This window comes from Pezoporus occidentalis, unplaced genomic scaffold (assembly GCF_034315485.1).
Source record: "Pezoporus occidentalis ecotype Australia unplaced genomic scaffold, CSIRO_AGI_Poc_V1 ctg4, whole genome shotgun sequence".
Classification (NCBI taxonomy): domain Eukaryota; kingdom Metazoa; phylum Chordata; class Aves; order Psittaciformes; family Psittacidae; genus Pezoporus; species Pezoporus occidentalis.
The window spans coordinates 25,104,373-25,117,490 of NW_026915724.1; the positions used below are offsets into that span (position 1 = coordinate 25,104,373).

General features: G+C 40.4%; 1 protein-coding gene across 1 annotated transcript in view; it reads left to right on the plus strand.

Annotated features, from left to right (window-relative positions):
* The first annotated feature begins 10,178 nt into the window (after nucleotides 1-10,178).
* The window catches only part of LOC134171096 (cadherin-7), an 80,859-nt gene continuing 77,919 nt past the window's right edge, over nucleotides 10,179-13,118 (plus strand). The window contains exon 1 of the mRNA XM_062633083.1: nucleotides 10,179-10,815. The gene's annotated coding sequence lies outside the window, so the exon portion shown is untranslated. The remainder of the gene's footprint in view (nucleotides 10,816-13,118) is intronic.

Below are 13,118 nucleotides of genomic sequence, written 5' to 3' on the forward strand. Positions count from 1 at the left end.
TTGATTAGGGAAGCAACCAGTGCTCAATAAAACAAACTGGAAACTTCTTTGTTTTATTGCTTGATTTATCTTGAATCATTGAACTGATATATTTCACAACATAGCCTCACGTAGTGTGATGTCACCCACTGATGGATGGTGAGTGGTAGCCCTGTGGGTAGGAAGGAAGGAGAAGAGGAATGTCTCAGATGGCTTTGTTGCCAGTGACACTGAAAACCACAGTTCCACCCCTTGCTTAGCTGAAAACCATGTGTCTTATAAACAGGAGTGAGTTTTCAGATGTAGCTCCTCAAACTCGTATACTTGGTATATCCAGTGCCTTAAAGAAAAGAAAGCTTTAAGAAGCAATATGAAGGGGATTTCATGATGCATATATATATATATTTTTTTTTTTTTTAAGGCAAAAAAAAAACCAAACAAGTGAATTTTCTGTTGAAGATGCAAACTCATCCTGGTCTTCTGATTTAAAACTTTGCATTGAACATACAGCTTTTTTTTGTTTGTTCCTATTTTGTGTGTGGAAACAATAGCAAGTTATAGGATGGAATGCTAATAAAGGAAGATTGAGACATACCTCAGTTTTGTGTTCATAATTCAATGGGTTAAATGATTTTTTTTTTTTTCTTTTTGTGAACTCGAGTCATAGACTCTAACATACCATCTGAGCACTTTCTTTTCTCCATCTCAATGTTTCTGAGTCAATGGGCAGAATTTTACTTACCTTTTCCCTTAGCTTCTCTTTCTATACCTGCTGACTGAGTACACAGCAAAATCTTTTTTCTTTCTTCTCCAGCTTACTAAGCTACCTCATGGATAACTGTACTTCAAAGGCCACGTGTTACACCCAGCTATTATATCTAAATGCAGAAGCAGAGTAAATGCTATAATTCCTAATTTCCCTTGATCCTAAATCCACGGTTTTATGAATTAACATAAACATCCATTTTTTGACCAGTCTGGTAAAATTACCTACATATCTGTAGAGATTTTGCTTTCCTTTCAGAGGCATCAAAGACTGCTTCCTTTTGAAGTGGTAAGTGCTTGGTATCGTAGCTTAATGCAGTACTGTATTGTTTTGTTTAGCCTCAGAGAGATGCTGGTCTGATCCTTCCTACAGCAGAAAATACTGTGATCTGATATCTGGGACTGAACCAAGTAATTGCAGGAGCTTGGCTGTGCCAGGGGAAGGGGGAGGGTTATGCCTTCATCTTTCCCTACTAATGCCTGTTACGTGTTCTTATCTCATTTGGTGCATTAAAAAGAATTTTAAAGAGGTAAATACCAAATTATTTTTTTTTCTTTTAATTTCCTTTTCTTATTTTTGTTTTTGTCTTGGGTAACAGCTATGTAGCAGCTTCCAGTCACAGAACAGGTTGGTAATATGGTAGGAAATGGTGATGGTGATTATTCTTTTATTCCTTTCTGTAAATTGACCTCAGAAATAGTTTACAGAACTTGCAGACAATATTTCAAACTATACTGAGGTGTGGGGGAAGACACAGCAGAACTCAAATCATACTTCCATCAGGAATATTCTGCCAGTGGTTAAACAACCTGAACAGCTCCTGAGCCTGAACTGTCAGTGTTACAATTTTAAATGTTTCCCAATTAAATAATTAGGTGTAACTTAATAAATGTTTGAACACCACTTTGTCTCTCTCTTCTTTCAACCCAACTGTCTTGTAGTTTATGTCATTATGGCCCACTTTTCAGAAAGAACATGTCTTAGTATTGAGTGTATCAAATCTAATCCTACGGTTTATTGTGGGCAGCCACAGTTGGTCCAGCTCTAAGGCTTTCCCTCCCTTTCTGGTGAAAAGCACTTGTACTGTGGCCCTGCTGGTGGCCTGAATCGCCTCAATTTGTTCTAGCAATCAGAGGCAGCTGCTCTATGTGAAAGGAGTGTGGACCACTGAACAGAGCATTAGGACTGACCTCAGGCTGAATGCAAAAGGCTCAGCCTTTTCTGTGAGGCCAGTCGAGCATGTGCAAACAGATTTGCTGAAGTACAAAATGGTCCAGTGATTTAAAGCAAGTTTTTTTCCTCCTTTTCTCCTTTTCTCTTTCAGAAATGAAACAGGATAGAGGATAGCCTGGGTACAATCTTAGCAACATCTGTTGCCTTTCAGTAGGGTCTTGGCCAAAGCCGCTATCTATTCAAAGAGGTACTGACATTTTACTGAAAGAGAAAAAAGCCTTAAATAGAGAAGCATTTGGACATGTTTCCCAACACACACAGTTGGGTCTTTTTACGGGTCAGAATGCTTTTGGAGAAACACTTTTTCCCCCTCTCCTTTTTTCTGCTGAAAGTGTCAGAAAACAAATCTTCAGCAAATTATAGAGCTCAGTGGGCTTAGAGCACTGACGAACAGTTAAATTTTCCCTTCTTTGTTTCTATTCTTTGAACCAAAGGGTGTTTGACAATCAACATCTTAACCACACTTAATAGGAAGTGTGAAGGAATTTATGCTTAATATTGTTTCACATCTGTTACTTTCTAATTTCCACATTACTTTATCTTTTTTAAAAAATAGTTATAACAGTGGAGCCACTGAAAAATTTTAGAACTATTGTGATGACTGAGATTGTATGAAGATATATTTTGTAAAGTTGTTATGTTTTCCTGTGTGCTCTCCTGCTGCCGTAAACATTAATTTCATCCAGCACTTAAGAAGAGGTCGTTACCTGTTTCACTCTCCCTTTTTTTCTCACATAGCTTTTCACAGGCAATTTTGCTCTGTCCAACCATGACATGTCTTCATAAAAATGACAGATGAAGCAGCTGACTAACTCATGGGTATATTATCCTCCTGCAGGCATCTGCTGCTCAAAAGGCACCTATTCTTTTGTTGGTCTTGAGGCTGAGGATGTATATTGCATCCCATACATGAAGCCATTCTTATCCTCCATTTTGAAGGTGAATTAATAAAAGCTACTCAGAGAAGTCTAGTAGACATTTTCAATTACATAGATTAGTAACAAATCAAGATTTATATAAGCACATCTTTTTAGATGCAGAAGGTAGTGCTAGAATCCTCAAGAAGAAATCTTGCAGTATCTCTAGTTTTCCAGAATTTTGGTTCACCAGGCAATGGTTGTTAAGTCCAAAGCAGCATGAATATGCACGGATGAACAAAAGCTCCATGACATGAGATTACTTAAAGTAGTTGGCTTACATGTGACTTGTGTGCATGTGTGTAGTAAATTATTATTTATCTCTATGGTGGTCCTTCACACTGACATCAGGGTGCTGGTGCTCTATGTCTGACAACTGACATAAAAAAAAGCCTTGTCTTAGAAGGTTCACAACAGAAATACATATAACAAACTTCAGGGACTCAAAGTGCCCCAAAGCAATACTTCTGTCAAAAAACCAAGGTATGTAGGACTGGTAACACTAAGGTCAATGTTGCTGCATGATTAGACATAGCATCTTAGTGACCAGTGGCTGATGTCTCCAAAGGCCAGAGTGTCAGAGTAAAGGAAATACACTAAAAGAGTGAAGGGGATTGAATGGCTCTAGTGCTAGGGTACTAAACCATTCTGGTGCTAGGGCACTAAACCATTAACCTGCTAAGTGTAGGAGGGTGTAGGTTCCAGGAAAGTGCTATTTTCTTTCACCTGACCTCAGCCCTTTATTATTTTTTTCCTTATACATACAGGCATGGAGAGAAGTAGGAGTAAATGGGAACTGATAAGCCTCTGGTTTTATTCTTGCAGTACAACCGTTGGTGAAATGCCTTGGGATCTGCATCTTCATACATATGGGCAAAGATTTCCACCACCTTCTACGGGAAGGGGACAAAACATTTTGCTTCAAACTCTGAAGTCTTAGACCTCTCATAAAACTTAGTCTTCTCTCACTGAATCAGAAGATGTTTTCCCACTTATTTTAGGGAAAGCAAAATCTACCACAAGAACAGGTAGAAGCTGGATAGGATTAAGGAATTTATAATGTGTTTAACATTTTAAGTATAAAAGTAATGTCTGAGTTGTCATTCCTAAGAGATAAAAAAATTGATGGATACATTCGCTGGGTGAAAAATTGACGTACCAAATTATGTCTCCTTTGGCACTCACACCAAGTAATTGTGAAAGTGGGCAGTTCAAGATGATGAAGACAGACAGATTTTTCTCTAGCTCATTTGGAAGATATTTCTATCTATCTGCTTCCTGTACAACTGCTTGCATGACATTTCAGAATTCTTTTTCCATAAATATTCAGGTATAGAGGTTTAGCATTTAGGTTACCATTCAGACATGAAAAGTCTTTCGCTTGAAGGTGAAAAAAAAAGAAGGGTCACCAGCATGCTCCTTGCTTGTAGTATTTCTTGTACTTCTAATGCTCAGAATGTACGTTTTGTAGATGCTTTGTATTTTGGGGTTGGTTTGGGGTTTTCTCTTGCTTGTTTTTTCTTTTCAGATTGTTGAGGTTTTTTTTAGTTCTTGGGGTATTTTTTTTAAAGACAGACTGAGCTTGTCCAGTTATTTCTGTGGTCAGAGGAAAAACATACAAATAAATAAAATTTTCTTACTTAGCTGATGTGTTCACATAGGGAAGGTTATAGGCATCTTGAACACTAGTCACAATGCAGAGCTATATATAATTTTCACCATTATTCAGAAAAGTCCCCTAAAATTGTAGAGATAATCTCTGATCTTGTTCATGCCAGTATTGGAACTTGTGTTGACAAGCTACATAGGAACACCGAAATCTGATTTGGGCTTAGAGGTCAGTGGAGGAGTTATTCACATTATTTTTTTTACAGTTGATGCAGAATATAGAATCTGACCTGAAGTGATACATCCTGCTGTGTATGGGCAGCTACTGGCTTATTTGTGCATACAGTGGCTTTTTCTCACAAGTAATTTTGCTGCAGATTTTCAGATACCTGCTACACAGTAGCAGTCCCCTGAAGTGTACAAAACTCCCTGAAGTCAATTTGACTTCCTATGTAAAACTTTTCATAGGATCAGACAAATGTTTTCAGTCTAGATTGCAATTCCCCTGAAAAATTGACCTTAGTTGTGCCACAGTGTGAATGCCCTGCAGAACTGAGCTTAATATCCAGCAAAAGCTTATCTAACCTAATTTTTTTCTGCATACATCAGAAAAGAGAGGAGTGCTGATTATATAAAATGGTGATTCTTCTTCTCCACCAGCAGGATCTTGCTGGCATGAAGCATTAATCTGAGCCCCAAGTGTTTGTGGATTTATTTATTTACAATTTGAACTATTGTGTTCATCAAGAGACGCTCATAAGTGTGGCTAGGTGAGATCTATTAAGGAGCTGCTGTTTAACTTAGTACCACTGCAGTGTTAGTTCAGGTCCAAGGATAGACAAGTAGTTAACTTCTCAGAAACTGATTTTCTTCTGCTTTTGCCTTGACTGTGCCTTTCCTAGTATTTTTGTTTGAACCATCACCTTGAATGAAATAGAAAAAAAAGGATTTTTAAGCATTCTTCTTCCCTTTAATGCTTTTATTCTCAGCACCTTTCTTTGGCTGCTGCTGGCTTTTTCTTCTTCTTTTATTTTTTATTTTTTCTTCCCCTATTGGTAATCCATACTTCTTGCAGAGTGCTCAGTACATGACACTGCCAGCTTTGTCCTGCCATTCTCTATCTCAGTGCTGGCTAGCTTGGTACATCCACTTATAATATGATGAATAACATCTGGAGCCTGGCCACACAGCCTACATTCTGGTCTTAAGGCTTTTTTAAGTCATTTATCCTTCCCTGTACAAATAGCCCATTCCTGTGTGGCCGTAATGAAATTCTCCATTTCTCTTTTCAGTCTTCTGACAGCCTACCTGCCATTTGCCACTGTCTTCTTGTGAGGTTTTCAAAACTCTCTCCATGAAGCTCTTTTTCAACTGATTCTCCTTGTTTTGTTCTTACTGCTGTGTGACTAATAAATTACCTCCAATGGCAGAATCTTTTCCTTTTAATTTTGAATTAAAAAAGCCTGTTTCTTATCTACAGCGTCAGGTTCCTTTCCTACAACTGTTGCCTTTCTCTGATCTTCCTGACAACATAAAATCCATTTTTATCTGCATTCACATTTATTACCTTAAGCAACAGTAACTTATTAGTTTTACAATTGCATTGTCTTAGATTAACTGGATTTACTTCTGAAGAAGAATACTATTCTTTCAAACATATCAGTTAGTTACACAGATTTGCCAGTATACATGGACCAAATAGGCCATCAAAAGATTGTGGAATCTAAAGTGAAGGTAGAAAGGAACCAGAAAAGAATAGGTGAAGCCATGATGTTAATTTTGAATTGATAAGCTAACACTTCCTAAATGAAATGGGTGGTTGTGGAGAGAGAAATTCCCCGGTTGAATCACCACTTGTTATTTGCTACAATTTAGTTCATACTATTGTGTCTTTTTGGCTGCCCTATCTATTGAGGATATTCTAAAAAATGTCTCCTAAAAATTAGGTTGCTGAAATTTTGGGGGTTATTAGGTAGGTCCCCCTTATTACCATGGCTCTACAGGGGGTGGGAAAAAGCTCCTGGAATATAGACAACAAAGTAATTGCCTCAAAACTTAAGTTTAAATAGGGAATTAAGCCATAACTGGGAGGACACAGAAAGGCAGAGACATTCCTGTGTTATCTTGATAAAGGCAGTGTCTTCAATTTCAATAGTCCTTTTGTTTTTCCTTCTGCAATTTGTAGAAATGAAAACAAAAGAAGACTGAAGGCAGCAATGCTCAGTTCTAGATTTGAATCAGAGCTAGTGCAACCACAGCAATGGACAGTGACTTCCCATGCGATACAGAAGGTGAGAAATTCACATCAGAATTATAGCCACCTGTAAATAATACCTATGGACAGCAGAATCCTTAACTCAGAGTCGTTTATAGAGGCATTAGTACTCTATAGTTAGTACAGTGAAACCATGTGCTAATGGTGGTAAGAAGTATTTTCTTTTAAAAAAGATCTTAAACTGCAAGCTCTCCTACTTGCCTATGAAAGACTAATATCCATATAAATTTTTAGGAAACATAAGGAAAAGTTAGCATTTTGCCTCTGAGCATAATATATTCTTGCATTGAAGGAACTCTGCAAGCTGTTGCTGAGTGCATAATGGAAGTTATTTCTGCCCACACAGTTGATGATTTACCAGCATCCAGTAGCAGTTACCAGATATTGCCTTTTTTCAGAATATATATTATGAGTGTTCAGGTAGCAATGCTAATGTTAAGAGATTTCAGTGTCTCTGAAGACAACTATAAAAAGTTTCTGGGTTTTGCCTTGGGTCAAAATCTTCCCTAAGCAGTGGACACCAAAGCTCTCATTGTCTAAGACACATTTCAAAGCATGTTTCAGAGCAGGTTTTGTGGTCCTACATCTGCTTATGGATCCACTATAGAGAAGAGCAACACAGCTTGTACTGGGAAGATGCATCCTTGACATTTTCAGAAGTCAAAAGATGGGAAAAATGCCAGTACAAATACACCCATTGGTGCCTGAGGTCAGTCTTTATAGGGCCTATCTAAGAGACAGTCTAGCACGGTCTAATGTTTGTTTTTACAAATCGTAGACCTTTTTGTGGAAATGGTACATCCATACCTCTCAAGATGACTAAATACACTACAAAAGATATTAGAAAGAAATGCAACAGTACTGTGAGTATGGATTACAGCCAAAACGATTACAGTCAATGCATTGGAATGGACTGACTCTTTGGCAAAACCCCACAAGCAAGACAGTCAAGAACAAATTGTATTAAAAAATATACATTTGCTTATGTTACTATAAATGGTAGATTGCCAAAAGTGACTAAGAATAATTGCTTCTTTGTATTTTATTCTGCCTGTGCAATGAAATTAAATTGGTCTGCTTAGTCACATTTTTTGCTTGGAATCACTGGGCTGTTTTGCTCCCATGAAGGTTAAAGAGTTTAATACATTTGATTTTGATATGACAGCATAAGCATTTAGAAAAATAATCAGACAAAAATATCTATCCTATTTTCAACATAGTAAAAATAAGTTCAAATATTTTCAGAGACATAGAGTTTAATGAAGGGTTTTGCTTGAGAGAATATAGATTTTTTTGAAACATAAAGCACAGCCTTGAGAGAAGTCTGTTACATTAGTAAGAACATCATGAAATATTCTGTGGAGGTCTACACATGAAAGCTTTTTAATTGGGTGATAATTGGCTATTCCAATTCTCCATTAGTAATATCTGGATCATAATTAAAAAAAAAAAAAAAGTAAGAATCCTTTCTTTATAAAGATTTTAAGTAATTGTAAAACTATTTAGACCCTAGTTTTAACCTGAAGAGCAAACAGAAGTTTGTTAGGTAAAGTTTATGAAGCTCATGAACCCTTTTAGATTCTTTTTTTTTTATATCATCCTACTTCCAAACAATGATCTCTCTTTTTTTATTTTCTCTCTCTTTTTAAACTGTTCTATTTTCACCACTGAAGTCATAGCTACTGAATTAAGTAGGAAAAGATAAGGTTTCCAAGTACTGGTTACATCTCAGAATGAATTTGAAAGAAGATGAAGAAGAGGTGTTTGTGGTATTCAGTTATGAAAAAAAAGATAATCTGTCCTTGAACCTTGTCCTCTAAGGATCAGTACAAAGAGTGTTATTTTGATTAACTTGTGAAAGATGAATTAGGGATTGGGGGGAAGGAGAACAAAAGGAAGAAGAATCCTTAATTACAATCTTAAGCAACTGTGTGCAATCATGTTTCAGGATTTTCTTGCCTGAACACATCTTATTAAGTTGTAACCATGCACTCAGATGCTCCGTAACTTGGAGGATGAAGATTGCTTCTACTTTCCCTCTTTAAACCACCTCTTCAGTTCACAAATGCCATGATGCTGAATTGCCTTTCCCGATTAGAAGGGTGACATTGGAAATCACATGTCTGAAAGTGAAGCTAAAAGACAAGGAACACATAACAGTTACATATTATATTTATTAAAATACTCATGCCTGTTTGCATCTGTGTATTCAAAGGCTGCAAACAAATTCAGAAATTAAAATTATTTTAAAAAAGAATCCTTTGTGATTTAAACCAATTACTTTGTTATTTTATCCTCACATTAATTACTGTTGACACCACGCTTTGCAGCACGATGTATAGGAATAAACATTAATTATAAATGCATGTTACTAGTTTGTTCATAGTCTGTTGAGAATGCTTTTCAAAAACCAGAAAACATTGGTCAAGGCTCATTCCTTACAGTTGCCCTTGGTGTGATCCATTGTTCTAAAAACAGTACGTGTTAAAACTATTTTTGCCCGTGGAAAATGTCAGTTCAGCAGCTCCGCCAACATTTGGAACCTCTGCCTGATTTTCCTTTTTTTTTTTTCTTTTTTTTTTTTTTTTCAGGAGGCGTCCTGACATCTGGGTGATCATGTTTCATTTGTAGATCTGTTTCATTCTGCAGACCCAAAAGGCTTCAGCAGCGCTGAAATGAGGCAGAAAGTTTGTGCTGCAGCTTTCCCAGCCGGACCAAGTCCAAACAAAGCAGGTATTCATTTCCCAAAGCAGCTCCGGGGTTGCGGGGCTGTGCGTGGACGCTGCCAGGCATCAGCCCCAGCGTGACACTGCTCCTTCTCCTCCCACCCGGCCGCTGAGCTTCAGCACGGCCACAGCCGCCTCTCCCTGCGGTTCATTCTGTGAAAACACCTGATTTACTTGTTCCAAGGTGGGGTTTATTATTTTTTTTTTTTTTTAATTTTATCCTCTTCCCTCACCATCCCGGTTTAAACAGGGGGCGGATAGGAGGGACAGCAGCATTGGAGAGGCAGAAGGCAGCAGGGGTGACGGGTTTTGGGTCCCTTGAGCCCCTCGGTGACAAGTCCGAGCCTTGCCCCAGGAGCAGGAGAGGGGACCCCGACCCTGTCCGCTGACCCCGGCCCTCAGCTTCCCCATGCCGGCCAGGCGAATGGGTCGGGGGGTGAGGTTTGGATTTTCAAAGTGGAAGCAGGGTAGGCTGGGGAGACTGAAAGGGCAGAACTATAAACTAGGGACCCCTCAAGTTCAAATTAGTTTTGCGACTTCGTCTTCATGCCTCGAGAGCTCAAGGCGGCTTCTAGGACAAGTGTGGAGGGGGGGTGGAGAGGGAATAAAAAATTTCTTAAACTCTCTCCTTGAGCTCCGCGTTTCAAACACAAATCGAGAGATACATTGGCTCCCGCCCCACCCCCTAGCCCGGCTCCTGATTTTTATCCAAAGCACTCCATCTGTATATCCTGTCAAGGAGGAGGAGGAGGAGCGGCGTGAGGAGTGGGGTCGAGCAAGCTGCGTGTTTGCTGGATCCCTTCTCAATAGCCACTGCTGGGTTTTCGGGAGGTACAAATAGTCCCGGTACCTCCTCCTCGCGCTCTCGGACGGAACTGGCAGCCGGCTCTGGCCGCCCAGCCGTGATATCCCCTGCCCAGAGCAGCATCCCCACCTCCTCTGCCTCCTTCCCTCCCTCCCTCCTCTTTCCCTCCCTCTTCTTCCTCCTCCTCCAGCAGCCACGATCCGCACCCAGTCGTAGCTGGGCTTGGCACCGGCACCCACTTCTCCCACCGTGTGCCCAGCAGCTCTCCGTGCAGTGCCGTGCCGCTCTGTGTTGCGAAGGAGGAGCGGAGCGGTGGCTGTCCTACCTCCGCGGGTGCGGGCGAGTGCGCGGGCGGGGGCGCAGCCCCCATGCCAGGCAGGCGCCCGGCCGCCCGCAGCCTGGCCGCCGCCTGGGAGCATCCCGCCATCGTTTCGCGGCGGATTCACCGTGGGTCCTTGGGATTAAAATACTCACTGCGCTGGGCAGCCGAGGGAGAGGGGGAGCAGGTAAGTGCCGGCTGCACCTGTGCCTTTCCGTGCCTTCCTCACCCCTTTTCCCTCTCACGTAGCCAGAGGGAGACCGGGAGCAGGAGAGGGCTTTGCGCGGCTTAGTTCCCCCGCCTTGCCCCGGCACTGCTCCCGCTCGGCAAAGGGGCTACGGCTCCGCGTGGCGGCGCGGCCGCAGCCGCAAGTTTCCCCCTGCTCGCGCCCGGGAGCGGCCCGTGCAGCATGTCTGGGGAGGAGAGAGGGGAGAAGCCGGAGCACCGGCACCAGGTGTGGCGGGGGAACCATGGGAAGTAAGAGCGCCAATGCTATAGGCGTCTGTGCACCTTCTGAAAAATAAGAACAACAGTATCTCTCCGACTCTTCGGAGAAGTCTCACAGGCACAAGCGGGGAAGTAGGTTGGGGGAAGGGAGGACCACAGACTTCTGCAAAATACAGGGACCGCTAGGTCCCGACTGTCTCAGTCCTTTCTGCGGAGCCAAAGCACCTGTGTTGCTTCGCCTGAGAGTCCGGAACTGATGCTACAGAGCAAAAGATTACAGGGGACAGGAAATTTCCTGACTTATGTCACAGAGCTTGCCCCTTTTATGTCAAGGGTGTTCTAGAGTTTGCAAATGTTGAAATGATGGGAGCTTTTTTCTTTGATTAGTATTCAGCTGGTAAGACTAGATCTGCAGTGCTTGGCTGTTTGACACCGACCCTTCCCCCTCCACCCCGTCCCCCCATCTACCCACGTATCCACACAGAGGCATGTCCTGCTTTCCTACAATACGTTGTTTGCACCAGTAGCAAGTGGTTTGTGACCTGGATCCTCAGACTTCTAGATGCTAAATGAAAGAAAAATTATCCCTTTTTGGGTGAGATTTAACCTTTATACTCGTGATTTCAAAAGGTGAGGTAGTTCAGGTGAGCCAAGATTCTGCAGATGATATCTTCCCTGACAAATCGGGGGATTAAGGGAGGGACGTGAGATGAAAACTAGTGAGACATTCTGATTCTGGGAACTGAAATGCTGACACTTTAATCTTTTTCCATTCCAAGGATAAAATTTTGTGCTCTGATAGGTAAGTTCTCAAGTCAAAGCAGGGACTTGAAAGGACAGCATATACTTCATGGTCTCTCTAACAAGACATACTGCGTTACCATTTTTCATCTAAAACATAGGTGATTGTACAACTTTGCAGAAAATAAATCACTTTTCCAGGGCAAATTTACAGCCAAACTCTGAAGAACGCCAGTTTCTGAAGCAGTCTCTTCTTGGCAGTGATATATGATTTTAGTTTTGTACCCGTATTGCATTTACTAATTGTTCCTCTGTCACATAATTTAAAGTTAGCAGGGATTTTTTACTGGTGAAAGCTGGATATTTACCCCATTTCTGAAAAAGATAGGTCTACATATTCTTAGGTGAAGAGCTATTCAAGATGGGCAATAGCATGAAGTTGCAAAGTAAATTTAGTTTGCTTAGAGCATCACTACTCAAGATACAACAGGTCAAGAGATAAAGAACAGTTGGAAAATGATGCTCATTTGCTCATAGTGATATCATAACAGTTTTAAAGATGCAAAAGTGAGGTGAGGATGTTCAGAAGTAATATGACTGTGCCTCATTAGAACTACTTCAATGTGACTGGTGAGTTATCATTTTTTTGGGGAAAAAAAGGAACAAAAACCCCATTAAACAAATCCAAAAGAGCTATCTAGGGACCAAATGTAAGATCCTGTTTAAAGTCCTTGTGCATGCTTTTCTAGCTCTTCAGCCTGCAACTACCAGGGGATCTAATCTAGGCACACTTTTATAGGGTCAAGAAGAGGGGCTAAGTAAGATTTAAAAAACAATTATGATAAAATCCACAGCAAAGTGAGAAGAGCAAAGGAGCTAAAAGCTGGCTCTGACAACTTTTGATATTAAGCATGTGAAGTATTTTGGGTTTGAGCCCTTAATATAGATTAAAAACTACCTGGAATAATAAGGATATATCAAAGGTAATAATCTGAGCTACTACTGCATGTTAGAAGTGTGCATCAGTTAATGTTAATAAAGATACAAGCATAAGTAATGTTGACTATTTTCTTGCAAAAAGCCATTAAAGATTGCTATTTTAATCAGAGCATATTTCACCCTTATAATAGGAGTTCTTGCTGTAATTAAAGGCTTATTTAGGTCATTGGAATTGTGTTAAGAGTCAGATGACAGCCTCACAACTCTCTTAAATCTACTTTTGCTGATTTAATAACAAAAGACTCTTGATTATTTGCTATTGATCTAATAGCAAAACATTGCTGTCTTTCATCTAAAAGGGTA